The sequence below is a fragment of the Alligator sinensis genome, unplaced genomic scaffold (assembly GCF_000455745.1).
Source record: "Alligator sinensis unplaced genomic scaffold, ASM45574v1 scaffold976_2, whole genome shotgun sequence".
Lineage (NCBI taxonomy): Eukaryota > Metazoa > Chordata > Crocodylia > Alligatoridae > Alligator > Alligator sinensis.
The window spans coordinates 257,579-262,566 of record NW_005842666.1 but is presented as its reverse complement, the minus strand read 5'-3'; the positions used below and the strand labels follow the sequence as shown (position 1 = coordinate 262,566).

Genomic DNA, 4,988 nt, shown 5'->3' with positions numbered 1-4,988 from the left:
TCACTTTTCATCCAGAAGCCAGGGAAGAGTGGCCCTGAAACTAGTTTTAAGAACTCTTTAGATGGCTTAAAGTTATGCCACTCCAGGGTAGGTTTATCTCTGATCCATGTTATTCAGGCTTGTGTTCCATTAATATGCCACTCCCCACAGATGAGCTGCCCAGGTTGCAGTCCTCCAGCAACCCAGGATGCAGCATCCCCTCCTCACTCTCTTGTTCATTGTGGACAAACTTTCTACCTCCTGAACTCTATTGCCCAGGGGCTGGTTATGGCATCAAGCAAAGAGTGAGGTCAAGGAGGGGTGAGGGGCAGAGAATGAGTTTGGGGGCTGGATCAGGTCCCCATGAGCTGGGGCTTCCTTCCTGGGGCAGGGGCAGTAGCTCCCCCAAAAGCACCTTCTCTTACTGCTCCCACCTCCCAGCCACCCCAGGAAGTATGACCAGTACACCTCCACACCCAAATTCCAATTTATTAAACCACAAGACCTTCGTTTCCCCTTAATTTCTTTTTAAATTCTTTTTTAAAATAATTTATTTTTATTTTATCCATCAGTGGCTGACTTATTTCATTGCATCATCTTTCCTCGAGCTCCAATTTCAGTACCTACCTCCATCCTATTAATTCTGCCAGCTTCATATTCCTGCTCCTGCCCCCATATTTCACACCTCCCCACTTAGAGAAGGGGTAGGAGTCTGCCCTGGCTCACCAGCCTGGTAGTGGCAAGCCATAGCTGTGGAGGTGGGAGAGAGTCAGAGAAGATTTTTAGCCTTAATGTGTAGTTGCTCCAAGCTCAAGCTAGTACTAACAGTGATCAACATTTAAGAAGCTCAAAATGCAGCATGTGACTAGGCCCTTCAAGACTAACTTCTTCATACATGCATAAGTTTTCATAGGCAATGGTCTACTTTGTCTAGACTAGCATCTAATGAACAAGGCTGTCACCTATGAAAGCTTATGCCTTTTTGAATGAGTTAGTCTCCAAGATGCCACCCTGCCCTTCTTTCTGCTTGACTTCAGACTAGCACAGCTAACCACCTCTCACTTCTTATCCAGCACAAGCTTCTTTTTCTCCTTAGTTCCTCAGCTTTTTACCCCTCAGCGTAGCTAATGACTCATTTACTATCCTAAAGCTACCCACAAATGTTTGCTGAGGGGGTGCTGTATTGAGTCATTGTTTTGCCTTCCTGTGTTTGTCCAAAGAGCTCTGTTGATTTAATTTTGAAAAGTGAGACTCTCCATTAGCAACAAGAGGTTTGGGGGAGCTGAACAGCCTGTTAAGATAACAGTCATTGTCAGCATCAGCCTTCCAGATTTGGGGATGACCCAGACATGGCACCTACTGTAATTCAATCTCTTCATTTCAGTGGGATGAGAAATCAGTTGAAGGATTCCTAAGGATGTAGTGAGAATGTGTCTGACTCACTAAATCCATTTGCAACAAAAAGCTTCACTCTCATTCCCTGCCCTGCCACCCACAGTCCTAAGGTAGACACACAGTTTGTGATTTCTACTGCTGTTGCTTTTTAAGTCTAGTATGCTTTTCTTGGAGATTGTTACTGTTTCGCTGCTCAAAGAGGACAATACTTTCTTTGACTTCCCCTTGAAACTGCTATCCCACAATGAATAAGATGGAATGTCAGTTGGTTTACCATTTGCTTTTTTGCCTTCCCTCTAGGTGATCATATTCCAGCTCTCCCACTATATATACATGCACTCATTGTTCATATGCATGTCCAGCCCAAAAGAGATGGAACTTCATTGTCAATGCTTTCATGCTGTAGAATAGCTTAGTGTAATACAACAGTACTGGATAGTCAGTCAAATGATCTAGTCCTCAGAAAAGAACATAAGAAATGTTGGTTGAAGTTCTCCAGCTGCCAAGAATGTTGCCTGTACAATGCCCAGATTTCCTGTCTGTAAAGTAAAAGAGTGAGAGGCACTATTATCTTAACTTGTGAATACTATCGATAAGTACAGACATTCAAAAATCCCAAGCCTTAATTGATTCAGTCTTTGCAGGTTAGTCTCACCTGCGTAAATTGAACTGATTTGCAAGTGAATAGACATTCGGGAAATGCAGAAACATTCCTGCAGTGGTTCAGGCTAGAAGCTGGGGGGCACTAGAGTGAGCCCTTGGCTGAAAAGAAACTGAGCCAGGGGCTGTGGGGTGTGGCCAGGCCCCAGCAAGCTGAAACCCCCACTCTGGCCTGAAGTGGCCCCTGCTGGGATGTGCTTGGAGGAGGAAGGGGGAAGCAGGGGCTGCTTCCCCCTTCCTCCTCCAAGCACATCCCAGCTGGGATTTCCCACCCCTGCCTTCACTATGTCTTCACTACTCGAGCAGCAGGGGGCATGGCAGCAGCAGCATGAAGTGAATGGAGATGAAGCGGGGTTTAATCCTCCCCCTCTGTCCCCTTTCCACCATCATGTACCTGAGCTGGGGTCTGCCTGGCCAGGGTGGAGCAGCCCGTGTCAGCATCGTGCCCCCTCTCACTGCTGCAGCGGCAGGGGCATGGCCAGAAGCCAGCTGGCATGGTCCCCTGAAGTGACGATGGCAGGAAGGGGGACTTTTACAGTGAGTGAGATCGGCCCTGGGGGACTGACTGGTGTCTGGGGGGCATAGTGCCAGACTAAGGAAAGTAAGGAAGAGGATAGTAAGATACAGAAAAGGAAATAAAATGATATGTAATACATGGGGATGGTACTGACACAGATAGTGAGAATGGAGTAGCTAGCCTGGGCCTATATCATGTGAACAAGGATGATAAATTAGTCATCTGGCTGACACCCTGGGTTGCTGGGAAATCCCTAAAATGGAGTTAGATAAAGGATCTACAGTGTCTATTATCTCATATTCTAAATAAAGAAAATCCTTTTAAAATATGAAATTAAAAACATGAGAGAAGATTATGCCAAGGGGCTGGTGTCAGTGCTGTAGAATCTAATAATAAACAGCATCTCTTAGACTTACATAATTGAAAAAGGGGGACCTGCTCTGTGGGGTCATGAATGGTTCAGAGAGATTCCCCTGGACTGGAACTGTGTAAAGATCCTACATGCATTTTCAAAGGTCCCCCTGCAGAAACAGTTAAACAACAATTAGAAGGGATATTAAACCAGGCCTCTGAACTGTTCAAGGTAGGATAATGATCATTATCCTACCTTATCAAAGGTAGGATAATGATCAATTAAAATGCCCAGGCCTAGTTTCACAAAGCTCAGCCAGTTCCTTACAGCTGGCATGCTAAAGTAGATGCAGAACTGGATCATCTAGAAAGAGAAGGCATAGTTTTAAATGTTCCCTGGAGTGAGTGGGCCATGCCTATAATGCCAAATGTAAAAAACACAGTGCAGTAACACGAGGACTTGAAAGTTACTGTAAACCTTGTATTGAAAGTTGATAAATATCCCTTACCCCAAAATAAAGATATTTTTGCCACATTAGTAGGGGGGCAGAGATTTAACAAAATTTAGCAAAGGATGGAAGTAGATGATTCAATTGGTAATCTTACCACAAATATGCAAAAAAAGGTTATACTGGTATAATAGATTAGTGTTTGGCATTGCCTCCCCTCAATGGATCAAGTTCTATAAAGCATTTCTGAGAAAAGTGTTATTTGGATGACGTTATTGTAACTGATGAAAACAATGAAGAACATCTGAACAATCTGAAGAGAGTATTGGAATATCAGGAAGAATATGGGTTTCAAGAAAATCACAAGAAATGAAACAAATAGAGAAACTTGTTAAGGGATGCCAACAGGTAGAGAAGATGCCTAAACCAGTAGAATTACATCCATAGGAATGGCTTTCTATTTCCTGGCAATGGATCCATACTGATTTTGCAGGACAATTTTTGGAATGATGTACCTAGTGGTGGTGGCCGTTCACTCCAAATGGCCAAAAGTTTTCTGCAAAAACTGTTACAGCAGCACAGACAGTAGAAAAATTGCAGAGTCTGTTTGTAAGGATCAGAGTGCCAGAACAAGTTGTAATCAATCATGTCCCATGATCCAGTTCAGATGAATTTCAAGAATTCATGGCGAAAAATGTTACCTGGCACAACATTTCTGCACCATAACACCCAGTCACAAATGGGCTGGCTGAATGATTTGTACAGTCTTTCAAAAATACCCTCCATGAAAGAAGAGTCAGAACAGTAGAAGATAGGTTGCTTTTTGCTAGTATACTGGAATTCCATGCATGCTTTAACAAATGAGATGCTGGCAATGCTTTTTATGGGCCAGAATCTCAGGTCACAGTTCGACTTATTAAAATTGGACTTGCAGCAACATGTGAAAAATCACCAAATAAATCAGGTCATGAAAAGGGGAATACGTGCTCCTTGGCAACTATATGTAGGCTGAAAGGCACTGACCTATGATTACTGGGAATTTAAGAAATAGCACTCTGTGGTTGTGAGTGCACACAAAAGTCCTTTATCATACGTAGTGCAAGTGGCACCAAAAATTGTTTAGCACATTGATTAATTATGAAACACAGGCTTGACTGCTGAACACGGCACAGCTGCAACAGTTGAAGCCCCCTGTTGTTGGGCCCTCAGCTTTGTAACTTACAGCGATGACCAGTAATACTACACAAGCTAGTAGCAATGCTGACTGGCCAGGACCCGACAAGGTTGAGCTACTTACATCTGGTAAGGTAACATCTGAATCCAACATGGATGAAGAAGGACCACCTCCTCAGGACTGTCTTCAAAGGAGTGGTAGTCACTGTGTAGGGAGGAGAGGTAAACGTGAACCTGACATAGTACTTGGTGCAGCAGATTCTCAGGAAATTTGTAAAGGTAAGCAACATTAACCAGAAAGGAAATGCAAGCCACTTGAAAGGACTGTAGTCTGTGCATTATGCCACTATCATTTCAAAATGGGGGGAGAAAAATTGAGATACGTGAATATGTTGAATCTGCACACATAAATCTAAAGTTACTTTCTGTTCAATCCACTAATGCCAATGTATATATAATTTTAC

The 4,988-nt window shown here is 43.4% G+C and overlaps 1 long non-coding RNA gene across 1 annotated transcript; it reads right to left on the bottom strand.

Annotated features, from left to right (window-relative positions):
* Positions 1–1,811: 1,811 nt before the first annotated feature.
* On the bottom strand, positions 1,812–4,720 carry LOC102385384. The gene is made up of 3 exons (XR_324972.3): positions 4,649–4,720; positions 2,968–3,072; positions 1,812–1,913 (listed from the first exon to the last, which is right to left on the bottom strand). It is a non-coding gene; the product is annotated as an uncharacterized LOC102385384 (long non-coding RNA).
* Between the last annotated feature and the right edge of the window lie 268 nt (positions 4,721–4,988).